This window comes from Stenella coeruleoalba, assembly GCF_951394435.1.
Source record: "Stenella coeruleoalba genome assembly, chromosome: 1".
In the NCBI taxonomy this organism is placed as follows: domain Eukaryota; kingdom Metazoa; phylum Chordata; class Mammalia; order Artiodactyla; family Delphinidae; genus Stenella; species Stenella coeruleoalba.
In genome coordinates, this window is record NC_137169.1 from 67,482,457 (window position 1) to 67,496,428 (window position 13,972).

General features: G+C 39.3%; 1 protein-coding gene across 2 annotated transcripts in view; it reads right to left on the bottom strand.

Annotated features, from left to right (window-relative positions):
- The window catches only part of ZZZ3 (zinc finger ZZ-type containing 3), a 103,210-nt gene extending 90,488 nt beyond the window's left edge, over positions 1-12,722 (bottom strand). For both annotated transcript variants that reach the window (XM_079902068.1, XM_079902069.1), the window contains exon 1: positions 12,598-12,722. The gene's annotated coding sequence lies outside the window, so the exon portion shown is untranslated. The remainder of the gene's footprint in view (positions 1-12,597) is intronic.
- Between the last annotated feature and the right edge of the window lie 1,250 nt (positions 12,723-13,972).

Here is a 13,972-nt window from a genome sequence, read left to right on the forward strand (position 1 = left end):
CTCATCCTCAAAATTCTTAAAACAATGTAGCGAAAAAGGTTTTTTTTTTTAAAAAAAAACTGTCATTCTTGTGAGGTATTCAGATCAAGACAACAGAAATGCTTACCATAGTTTTCCAGAAACCAAGCAACCACCAAACAGAACTCTGTATTTGTCAATATCATCATGGAACTATAGTTTCCCTTAATTATCTTCTCTTTCTCTTCTCCTCATTCTCTCTTCATACGATTGAATAGCCAATTAAGTGAATGAAAGAATGTTTCCTAGGCCTAAACACTACCATTCACATCACTTTGAATCCTGCCAATCAGTTAACTGATTTGAGTGAACAGAAACTAAGAGGTGGAACACTAATTTTTTTCCCCATTTCTTAAAAGTAAGTTAAAAAAAGGTTTATGGATTAAGGTTTATACACAGGTTTTTACAACTAATAATGTAGTATGGTACTATATTGAAGGACTTCTAAAATGCACCAGCTGACTTTTTCTTTTTTTTTTTTTTTTTTGCGGTACGCGGGCCTCTCAGTGTTGTGGCCTCTCCCATTGCAGAGCACAGGCTCAGCGGCCATGGCTCACGGGCCCAGCCGCTCTGCGGCATGTGGGATCTTCCCGGACCGGGGCACGGACCCGCGTCCCCTGCATCGGCAGGCGGACTCTCAACCACTGCGCCACCAGGGAAACCCACCAGCTGACTTTTTAAAAATCTATAATAAGCTGAAAGTGAGACTGACAAAAAAAGAAAAAGAAATCAGATTGATGGAAATGTTCTAAAACTGGACTGTGGAAATGGTTGCACAACAATGTAAATTTACTAAAAATCAGTGAATTGTACACTTAAAAAATATGACTCAAATCCTCCCAAAATAACCTATTATTAATAAGGTGACCAGAATGCTTTCTTATACTATTACCTTGAAATAAACGCCATCATTTAGATTTATTATTCTGCAAATATGCATGCTTATTTGAAATGAACCCCAAGTATAGTTTCAGCACATCGGGGCCTCTAAGTACTGAACTACAACTGTGGTCCTCTTTTTTTTTTTTTCCCCCCCGGTACGCGGGCCTCTCACTGTTGTGGCCTCTCCCGTGGCGGAGCACAGGCTCCGGACGCGCAGGCTCAGCGGCCATGGCTCACGGGCCCAGCCGCTCCACGGCATGTGGGATCCTCCTGGACCGGGGCACGAACCCGTGTCCCCTGCATCGGCAGGCGGACTCTCAACCACTGCGCCACCAGGGAAGCCCGGTCCTCTTTAACAAACAAATACAGTTTTTGAATATATGAACTTATCATTGTGCAAAATTTTAAATGAAACACTAACCAGTAAGAGCTGCCTTACTACAATTGCACACAAAACAAAAGTATAAGGGAACAAAGAGTTTGGATAAGTGACACCTTGATGAATAAACTTAAGTGATTTCTATTCTTAAAAACCGAAGTATTCAAATCACAGCTACTTCCAGTTCTGTTTTTGTATATAAAACACAATATTTTAGCAAAAACAGTCCCTGAATATAAGATCTGGAAGAAAATTCAAATGCCACTGTAAAATTTGACACACAAAAAACTCATTAGAATATATGTCAATACAATGGAGCTCGAACAACAAGGAAGACACATATACATGCACATAAATGGTCCTGATGATAGCATCTCAAACCCCAAAAGTAGAGTTTGAATGCTTAAGTTCATATCCTAAACCCTGCATTCAATGCCTGTGTGACACTGAACAAGATACTTAACCGCTCTGCCTCAACTTGCTCATTTGCAAAATGAGGATAAAACTAAACATCCCTGGACTTCCCTGGTGGTGCTGTGGTTGGGAGTCCGCCTGCCATTGCAGGGGACGTGGGTTGGAGCCCTGGTCCAGGAGGATCCCACATGCCTCAGGGCAGCTGAACCCGTGTGCCACAGTTACTGAGCCTGCACTCTGGAGCCCACGAGCCACAACTGCTGAGGCCCGCGCACCTGGAGCCCGTGCTCTGAAACGGGGGAGGTCACCACAATGAGAGGCCTGTGCACAGCAACAAAGACCCAACACATACATACATACATACATACATACATACATACATACATAAATAACATCCCTACAAGGTTGTTGTGAGGACCAAATAATAATGAATACAGTATTTACATGTATCTAGCATACAGCAAATGTTCAATAATTTTAAATTAGTATTATTTTTATAATGGTAATAAAAATCATCTAGAGCTGTCCTTCACAATGTTCAATATACATTCAAACTGCCTGGGAATCTAGTTAAAATGAGATTGTTATCGAGAAGGTCTGAAATTTCCATTTCTAACAAGCTCCCAGACAGGTGTCAAGGAAGGCCACTTCTGAGTTACAAGGATGGTTCTCAAGCTTTGGCACACACCAGAATCACTTGGAGGGCTAGTTTAAAATAGATTTCTAGGTTTCACCCCAGAGTTTGAGAGAATTTGCACCTTTAACAGATTGCCAACTGAAATTCCCAGGACGATATTTTAAGAAATAATGCTCAAAGGTTCTCAGCTAGGATGTACATCAGAAACACCTGTGGGGTTTTTGTTTGTTTTTAAATGTAGGTGCCCTTACTACACCCTAGTATTGTGTGATCTCCTAATCTATTAAACCTGACACTCATGCACTGTTTTTAAAGAATAAAAACAAAACTTCCAGGCAATTATGATGTATGCTAAAGTTTGAGAACTGCCTTATAGTTACACACAAATCAAAATTTCCTTCATGAAATTTTGCTAACTATAGAAAGAAAAGTACCTACCCATAAATGTGCCTGAGGTCAACCTGGAAATTGTCCTGACTCATTCACCAAGAACAGCATTTATTCAAATTTAGTGGTAACTCTATAATCTTTACAAAAGTCAATTACTTTCTCCTTCACTTTTCATGAGATGTTCTCCTATAACATGATGCCCAAAGTCAAACATTTAAAATATCCAGGCAAAAAAAAAAAAAAAATTTGTTTTAGAAATTAGTCTAAATTTTTGTATAACGTTTAATTTCCACAGAAGCTCAGCAAATGAAAGAGCACTAGGGTACAAAATGTAGGTACGTGTTACTCTTAAATTATACATGAACAAAACACCTAATTTTGACAGCTACAGGCTATTTATAATATTCTGGTCGTAATAATTACTGAGTGACAGCAAGCAAAATTCATTTATAAAGGATATTAAGTGTATCTTCCAGGCTAACTGTGGGACTTAAATGAAAGAAAAACTATGTGCAGGAACACAGTAATAAATCTTTCCTATGCCTTCCTTTAAAATTAAGAAAATGAAATGGAGGGGTAGAAAAGAAAGTACAAAGGGAGAATTTCTCATAAGAAAGTTACACTTAACACTTGAAGCCAGCCTGAAAGGAGTTGCTAACTAGGTATAGCTGACTAAATTTTTTAGTAGCCTATAATTTGATCTATAATCTGTATACCACAATGTTATAATGTTCATAAATACAAAATAAATATTTTAAAAGTAAAATGACTTAACCTGAGACTTTTTATGAGAGGGGAGGGAAGGGGAGGGGTGGGTACTCACGACATTCTTTGAAATAACAGCAGATACTACAGGATAGCTGTCATAAAAATGTGAATGGGAATCACTGCTTGAAAGGAATTCAAAGAATGAAAAAAAAAGCTGCCAACTCATAGGATAAAAGTCCAAAAAGCCATTAGCTGGTCAGGAATGCTATACCAAAGTTTTCAAAACAAAATTTTTAAGTAGGAGGAAAAAAAAAAAAAAAAAAGGTGATGTACTCTTGAAGGCCATCAATGACAGAAATTAAAAGCATCCTGTTTGCCCAAACAACATTAAAACACAAACAGGGTATACCACACAATCTGAAAGCAAAGAAGGTGGTTCTTTGATGTCCCCTTCTAGAGTTCCTGAAAACTATGAATACCATGAGAAAAATGTCTAAGTGCTGAGATGTCCAAGTATAAACTAGATCAAGTTCTAGGATTTCTCAAGTTACTTATATCAAAACAGGATAACAATACATTAACGTTTATAAAGGAAGTTAAAGTTCAAAAACCAGACAAAATTATTCTACGGTACTAGAAATCGAAATAGTGATTTCTCATGGGCGTGGGGAGTTAATGACCACAATACAGCACAAGACAGTTTCCGGGGTTTTGATAATGTTCTATTTCTCAGTAATAATTACACAGGTGTGTTCATATTGTGAAAATTCACTGAACTGTACATTTAGGAGAACTTTCTGTGTGTATTAATATGCTAATCATATTTACTTTTTTTTTAAAGCGGAGCGGGAATTTCTCCCTCAGGAAATGAAACGTATTACTGCAAAAGCAACATTAAAAATTTTTAGGGACTTCCCTGGTGGCGCAGTGGTTAAGAATCCGCCTGCCAATGCAGGGGACACGGGTTCCAGCCCTGGTCCGGAAAGATCCCACATGCCGCGGAGCAACTAAGCCCGTGTGCCACAACTACTGAGCCTGCACTCTAGAGCCGGCGAGCCACAACTACTGAGCCCACATGCCACAACTACTGAAGCCCACGCACCTAGAGCCCGTGCTCCGCAACGAGAAGCCACCGCCATGAGAAGCCTGCGCACCACAATGAAGAGCAGCTCCCGCTCGCCACAACTAGAGAAAGCCCATGAGTAGCAACAAAGAACCAACACAGCCAAAAATAAATAAATAAATAAATGTATTAAAAAAAAAATAGTGGAGACCATTCAGATTAAGAATTACAGGTTTGGGGTGGGGAGTAGAGAGTTAATATGGAGAAGTACTAGAAAGCTCCTCAAGGGCTTTCAGTAGATAAATCTCACAAACATACACACACCTTTTTCAGGAGGAAAAAATCTTGGTACCTCCCTCTATAATACAGCCAAGCTAAATTTCACTCTATTTATGAAACACATAAATCTGCTTCTAATGGGGAAGTGTGTATGAGCTGCAGTATCTACTTTCCTTAAACTTCTGTCCAATTTTTAAAAAAAGTTATTAGTAAGGAGGTAAGTAAATGCCAGAACACAATTAGCAACTGCTATTCCTGGACCACTTCAGTGCCCTTCTGAAAAATAAACTCACCCCTTAGGGGGTAGCAGAATTCTAGTAGAAATAAAAGATACAAATTATGTTCCAATCCTTATAAATCTCATCCCAATCCAAGGTAAAAGGAAATTTCATCACACCTGGTTCCTCATCTGCAATTCTCTTTATGTAATACCCAAGCACAGGACATATGTGTTTTCAAATATTACGTTTTCATACAAAGTTAATCTGGTTTTTCTTCCTAGCAATTATGTAACCATACCATTCTGTAGCCAACAGAAAGTGCTAGTCAATATTTAATAAAATAATAGCTTGGAACATTACAGTTTTAAAATGTAAGTATAAATATCTCACTTTTTAAAAAATTATTTTATTATCTTGAATAATTATTTCATAAAGGAAAAAAAAACCACACCTTCGTAAACAATAAGAACTTTAAACATTTAAAAAGCTCTCCTTGGCATGGATGCCCTCACGAATGCTCACATAGAATTTCTCAGATTCATTACTTAATTTCAGTAAACACACAACATTGCCATCATTCTTAACAGTTGAAAAACAAAGGAATTGTGATTCTGGAACTTGAGTCCTAGAACTGCAAATGAACACTTTTTTTCCTAAATATTTTAGAGGGATATGATGTCAAGTTGTATATTACTATTTAATGAGGGAAACACCTTAAGCACACATTCTAAATTGTTGATCTTAGAAGTTTATTTCTTTAATTCCACAAAATCTACCAAAGTAGTTTTTCTCTTTACAGCCTCTTGTACTGTATACCTTTACATAGTTTCATATTTTATCAAGAAAGGAGAAATTGCTTCATTTAATCCTACTTAATTCTGGTATATGGGAAAAGAATATTTCAAATTTTGGTTGACAAAAGGAATTATAAAACATTGTTTTGTACAAAATAAGCTTTTATTATCCTCAAATTATAAAGTGCTTTCAAAAATCGATAAGAAAACAAACACAATAAAGAGACCAGGGCAAAAGATATTAAACATGTAGTAAGAATCATCTAAAAAACAATACTAATTTTTTTAAGTTTGGGATTAAAAATAAGCAATATAAGATATAAACATTTAAAATGTAAAAATGAAACACGCAAAACAAAGAAAAATTATTTAATAAATAGACTTGAGACAATTACCGATTTGCAGGAAAACATTTACATTCTCATACCAATGCCACATGAGATAAAAAGTTAAATTTATTTAAATCTAACTTAGAAAAACTAAAATAAATAGTATTAAGATCAGTATTATTTATTACATTTCTAGAGAAGGAAGAATTTCGTAAGATCAGAAACAAAACAAAATTAGGCCAATGATTTGATTATATTAATTTTAAAATTCTGTTTATCTGAAAAACTCACAAAAGAAATACACCTATTAAGCATAATGTTTCACCCCAGTAGTAATCTAAGAAAAAAAATGTTATAATACGACTTATCCCCTATTACGGTTTTTTTTTTTTTTTTGCAGTACGCGGGCCTCTCACTGTTGTGGCCTCTTCCACTGCAGTGCACAGGCTCCGGACGCGCAAGCTCAGCGGCCATGGCTCACGGGCCCAGCCGCTCCGCGGCATGTGGGATCTTCCCGGACCGCGGCACGAACCCGTGTGCCCTGTATCGGCAGGTGGACTCTCAACCACTGTGTCACCAGGGAAACCCCCCGTATTACGTTTTTATAAACAATACTTAATGTTGATGTATAGAGCCAACAGCCACTCCAATGTGGATATAAATTGATCCTTTTGACAAATATCGTGACACGACTTTAAGAGCCTTTAAAATGTACCTAAAAATTATACCTATAATATACTAGAAGATAATACTATAAATAAGAAACACCTTATATATAAATGTTCTTCACACTCTTATGCAAAAAACTAGAACAGGAGAATGATATACATCTACACATGGAACATCATACAACCACTTATAATGATGGTTAAAAATACTCATTGTGAGGCATCCCTGGTGGCGCAGTGGTTGAGAGTCCGCCTGCCGATACAGGGCACACGGGTTCGCGCCCCGGTCCGGGAAGAGCCCACATGCCGCGGAGCGGCTGGGCCGGTGAGCCATGGCCGCTGAGCCTGCACGTCCGGAGCCTGTGCTCCGCAACGGGAGAGGCCACAACAGTGAAAAGGCCCGCGTACCGCAAAAAACAAAAAAAAAACAAAAAAAAAACAACCTCATTGTTAGAATGGGAAAATGTTACCTAACATTAGGTTAAAAGCAGGACATGAAATTAAATATGTTTTATCTGTAAACATGTAAAAGATATATTTTAAATAATAGAAGAAATAACATCAAAATTTTAATATGGTTATATTAATTCCCAAGATTCAAAATCCTCAAACCAGCCATCAAAATCATTAAAACACACACAAATATACACACTTAATACCTAAATCAAGTGCTATATACCATCACTCTACCACTGAAGGGCGCATAAGGTTTAAATTAACATATTAAAAGAGACTGAAAAGGCAAGCAAAGCAACAAACAAAATCTACTACAAAAAGAAACATTTCTCACCTCTGGACATTCATCTGTGCTAAGGATGGAGACTCACTACCAGGATTCAGAACTATACAACTGATTCACAGACAGGTCATTTACTAATTCTAATTATCTGCTCTGAAAATTCTTTCATCAACAAACGTGCTTATCTTTAGCCAATTGGTTAATTATTACTGATATCAAATATTAAATGTAATAGAGTCTTACTTGGGAGGCAACTCCTTGAAATACTAAATAAGGAAATAAGTAGATAAAAGCAATAAAATAAAACAAAGAAAATTCCACACACAGCAGCCCCATTTTTTGGGGGGGTATCAGATGACTTCTGTTAAGTGAATTTTCTAGAAAACTGAAATGAATTTATTAAAAAGCTTTGAAAATGTTTACCCTTATAAGAGTCTTCTAAAAAGACACCAATTTCTTAATTCCTTAAACACAGTACATAGAGTAAAAGTTTATTTATGATTAAGATCATCACTGTGGGGACTTCCCTGGTGGTCCAGTGGTTACGACTCTGCGCTCCCAACGCAGGGGGCCTGGGTTCGATCCCTGGTCAGGGAACTAGATCCCGCATGCTACAACTAAGACCTTGTGCAGCCAAATAAATAAATAAATATTTAAAAAAAAAAAAAAAAAAAAAAAAAGATCATCACTGTGACAGACCATGTACTATACTACTCTACAACATTGTGATTCCCCCAGAAGTTGATGATTATAGAACTGTATGTCTCCACGAAATGGCCTTAAAACACTATCCTTTTATAGTTCCATATACTTTTTAGTAGTTCTTCAGTAGCCTTGAAATAAGATGACATTTCAGTTGTCAGTGTGCCTAACTCCAATGGCCAACCTTGCAAATTGTAATCTGTGGGCTGAAAAATCAGATAACCAACCCTGCTGTGGCTGCAAAATGTTAAGTTATTTACTCCAGTTAGTAGTTTCTGAATAACGCTCATAGGCTTATTATACTTGGTTACAGTTATTTTGAAGCCTCAGGATCTCTGCTGTTTGAAATGACTAAAATCACAATCACTCAAAAAATGTTTAATTACTAACTGCAACTTACACATATTCTGGAGTTCCAAAATAATCATAATAACTGAATAGTTTGATAGTCTTCTCAAAGTTACTCAACTCACTTGTCTCTGACCAGAGAAAAATTACCTAAGTAAGCTGAGAAATAACAGATGAAAAGAAAAAGAAGGAAAGAAGTGAGAAGGACAAGTTCAAATGAAATAGCAAAGTCCATACTGCATGGTTCTAGAAGGCAAGACTTATGACTTTGGGAAATATTTACACATAGTGTTTTTTAAAGCATAATTACAGTGGTTATCAGGATATTAACTATAGAAAACTGCACTACAGTGTATACCACATATATATTAAATAGTACTTTAAAAATCAAGACTGGGAATTCCCTCGTGGTCCAGTGGTTAGGACTCTGCGCTTTCACTGTCAAGGCCAAAAAAACAAAAAACAAAACAAAACAAAAAACATGCAAAGACTTCCAGCAAATATTCCTTGTACTTAAACTGACAATGAATTTTCATATGAAATGGCAGATTGTTTAAAAAAGCACCTGCACGTATTTGATATTTCTGGTCAAGTAATTTCCTGTAATCTGTCTTGGACACTGGTTCAGGAAGAGGCAGGAAATAAAATGTACATTCTTCATATAATTAATATGTAACATAGGTATTACACTATATAGTTACAAAGTTACAGGTCTATGGAAACTAGCATTGTGTCATATCTAAAGAAAAAAATCCAAGTGAGGACATCATATTATCACTTTTGTTAATATCCTCTGATTACTGAAGCTCATTAGCTCTCATAGGTCACTTCTATGACAGTAATAACTGAGAAAGAGGAAAATAAAATTTTCTGGTTTTTACTCAAGCAAAACTCAACTCACATAAAATATATTTCTCTTCTTCTTGTATTGTCTCAGTATATTTCTACCCAGTATATGGGTATTTTAGTGTCTGTAAAAGTTTGCTAATTCCTAAGATCCTCTACCAAAAACAGTTTATAAAACAAAGTTGTACGAATAAGTAACATATATTATTACAAGGATCAGATGCACATGACAACTCTCAAGGCCCAATTCCCAAGCAAAACTTTGTAAAGTTTGCAAAGGCCATTATAGAACTGTGATCTTTTGAATCCACTGTTATTTTCACAAGCTCCTACTTCTAAAAACATAAAATAAGTAAAGAATTCACAAAGTTCCGATTAAACATCAACTTCAGTTGATTTTATTTTTTGGGGGGGGGGACAGGTGATATCAAGCACATCTGGGGGTGGGCTGAAACCTGTTTAAAAAAAATTATTTCAGAGGAAAAAAATTGCCACACATACTGATTCCAAATTCTGGTCAACTCAAGTCACCCTCCCGCCATCATGAACAGACTATTTTTGGACCATGGCTCTGTCAACCTTCTACCATCCTTTCTTTTCTCTGCAACTTCTCCAATTCCATTTCAATATCAACCTATACACACTCCCGTGTCTCCTTTTCCTCTTTCCCACATCTCACCTCTCAACACTCACTTTTATTCCCCAACATTCCTACTTTAACTATTACAAGAGAAAACTACAGTGACCAAAACGAGTGGTCACTTTTTTTACGTGACAAGTGTGATAAATAATATTGCTGGTAGTTTGGAGGGAAAAATACAAAAAACAATCACAAAATGCTGCTTAGCAACTTTTGAGTATATGTATGTTTGTCTGTATTAACTACTGATGTTTGTCTGTATTAACTACTGATGTATCTTCCACTCTTCAGTTGAGAACTATTTAAGCTGATAACTTTTTAAACTTCTGGAAAACTCTGATATACACACTTGGGTAACAGTTTAGAATATATAAGTTATCAAGAAATATAAACACAGAAATATAAATGTAAATAGACAGCACAACTATTAAACATAAAAATATAAAACTCAAGTGACAAAACATTTATATCTTTAAATCTTATTTCACATGTACTTTATTTTTGTACAGAACAACCAGCATACCACTCTACAGTAAAAATAATGCTATCACTCAAGCTATTTTCACAAAACTATACCACCAAAATATCTGTACAAAAAATTTACTTTTTTAAAGCATGTATGCATGAGTCAAAAAACCACTAAATAAAAATATAAGTGAGCAGAAAAAATTTTACTGATTGCTAATGTTGTGACAGAGTATCTTAAAACAACACCCCTCCGTTTCCTCCTCTTTGTTAAAAAAAATAAAACACATGGAAAATATCTGGAATAATACATAGCTACCGCTAAGAGTGTTTACAGAGATTTAGGACTGAGGGAGGCAACTTGGTAGAATGTAACAGGAAGAATTTTACCCTTTATTTTTCTCTGTACTAAGTGTAGAGGAAAATAACACGTTTGTAGTTTAAAAAAAATTATGACCGGATTACCTAATTATCTGATTAGTTTGCGATTAATTTACCACTACGAATACTAAATAAATCCAGACTGCTCAAAAATACGAAAAAAAAAGTATACTATAAATTCATCTTTGATAAAACATTGACGGGTTGGAGAAAAACTAATCTTGCGTCAAATTCATTTAAGGAAAAATTGAACTCAAGTTTTGACATCAAAGTTTACGAAGATTAGTTTGCTTTTAAATTCGACTTAAAACATTCCACTATTGCCTTAAATACGTAAACTAAATCAATCATCCCTGAACAACAAAGATGGCAAACTCATAACAATAGTAATCAAAATCCTGTCGGAAAAAAAAACTTATCGATAATTATGGGTTAATAGGCACGTAGCAAAAAAATTAAAAGAATGGTTTTATTCTGACATCAGGTATTGTCAGAGATATAAAGGATCCCTCCAAATACTGCCAAAAGTTATAGTAAACACAAAGTTAGAGTGATGAGGGAGTTATCAATGACCAAATAAATGTGAGTAATTGATGCCCAGAGAGAAAAAATGGAATGCGTTCTATTTTAAGCGTCTGAGAAGGGACCGTGGAGAAAGGTTCTGCAGCAGAAACAAGCGACAGAATGGTTAACAGGTCTGGAATTCTTCAGAAAATTGTAACAAGGGGAAAAACTGACAAGAACGTCTGTAAGTAAGAGGAACGGTATCCAATGTAATCCTCACGTCTGTGCTAGCACGGCTCCGTACTTCCAGTGAGACGGGGGAGGAACTATCACTGAGCGGGGGAGAAGGAGCCCGGGCTGAGGGGTGGCTTCTGCAGGTGGCGAAGCGCCCGCAGGGGGGTGGGGAGGAGGATCGTGTCGCCTCAATTGGGTCAATGTATTCCCTTCAAGACTACAGGAAGATGACGCAGCACGGCTCCCGGCACCAAGAGGCACTTGCCCCCGGCCCCTCCCTCGCAACTTGCCTTGCAGAAAGAGTTGCGGGTCCCAGGCCCCCGGAACCCAGGGCTCCGCCATCCAGGACAACTGCTCTGCCAACAAGGTCCCGCGAGAATCGGAAGATCTCGCGATACAAACCCACTAGCATCTCGCGAGTTTTCCTCAGAACCAACATGGCGGTACACAGAAATCAGTACTTCGGCATTCAGAAAGGGTTTCATTTACGAAAAGAATGTGTATAACAGAGAAAGAGCGGGAAGTCTTTTCCGCCTTATATTTCTCTTCATACCCCCCTAGTAGAGATGAAAAGCGGCAAACAACCCTAAAGCCTCCGACGACCACGGTTGCGCTACACAGACACAGGAATCTTCTGCCTCAGCCAGCCTCCGAGCCTGTCACGTGGAAACATTCTCGGCGTGCCGGTCACGTGGACCACTACTGAGCGAGCGCGCGCCCGCCACCCTCCCCAGAGCCCTCCCCGCCCCCCTTCTGCCCGCGCACACGTGCGCGCGCCCCCCCGCCCCACGTGGGGGCTTCGCCGTCGCCGCCGTCGCCGCCGCCGCCTCCAACCCACCCCCTCCTAGCACTCGGTTCCAAATCCGGGTCCCAAAGCCGATCATCCCTAAGATCCCTCCTCCTCCATTCCCCCTCCCCCATCTGGCCCCCACCACGTGCCCCGAGCGCCTGCTCACCTTTCGGGCGGGGCCGAGCACCGCAGGCCACTCCGGGAGGCGCCGTCGCCGTGGCCGCTCTCCGCCCCCGCCACGGCACTGGCTCGGCTGGCCGCCGCCGCAGGAAGCTCGACAGCGGCGCTGGGGCGCTTCCAGGTGGGTCCCCGCCTCCCGTTCCTGCCACTTCCCGCAGCACCAGTGGCTCCTTCCGGTCCCCTCCTTTCTCGTCCTTGCTGGGACTGGCGGGCTGCTGCGGCTGCGGCTGCAGCTGCAGGCGCGCTCACTACACCGCCTGCTGGTAACCGCGGCCGGTGCAGCGCCGGCTGCCCAGGCGAGGTCCACCCCCGCGATCCGCCCCCGCTCCTGGGCAAGGGTTGGTCTTCTGAGGGCGGGACCCAGTCCATCTCCTACGGCTGACTAACTTGGCTCTAGCCTTGGAGGAAGGGCGTCCCTGGAGCGCCGCGGTTGGAAGTCCGTTTCATCCTGCCTTTTGTGGCCTCTTGAGAGATTTGTACACCGCCCTTCCTTAGTAATGTGGTCTCAGGTAGAAAAATATCTGTGTGTATATTGTATGTGCTCCTGCCTACCTCATCTCCCACCGCATAGGTCCCTCGCTCACCTCTCTGGCTTTCCTTCTGTTCCTACAACACGCAGGCTCGATCCACTTCACGACTTCGCGCTTGCTGTTCCCTCTGTCTGGAACACTTCCTCCAGATTTCTTTTAACTCGTTCGGCGCGTATTTCAGGTCCTTTGTCAAAGATCGATATCTGAGTCTTCGCAGACCGCTCTATCCAAAGGAGCACACTTGCACCGCCGCTTTTGCTGTCTTTACACGCTTACATTTCTTCATGACAGTTATCACTTGCTGACCTTATTTATCTGTCCTCTGCCACCAAGAATGTGAGATCTGGTGGGGTTTTTATGAATTTTATTTATTTGTTTCTATAACAGGTTCTTATTAGTTATCAATTTTATACACATTAGTGTATATATGTCTATCCCAGTCTCCCAGTTCATCACACCACCACCCCCCGCTGCTTTCCCCCCTTGGTGTCCGGACGTTTGTTCTCTACGTTTGTCTCTATTTCTGCCCTGCAAACCGGTTGATCTGTACCATTTTTCTAGGTTCCACATATATGCGTTAATATACGATATATGTTTTTTTCTTTCTGACTTACTTCACTGTGTATGACAGTCTCTAGATCCATCCACATCTCTACAAATGACCCACTTTCATTCCTTTTTATGGCTGAGTAATATTCCATGGTATATATGTGTGACATCTTCTTTATCCATTCATCTGTCAATGAGCATTTAGGTTGCTTCCATGACCTGGCTATTGTAAATAGTGCTGCAATGAACATTGGGGTGCATGTGTCTTTTTGAATTATGGTT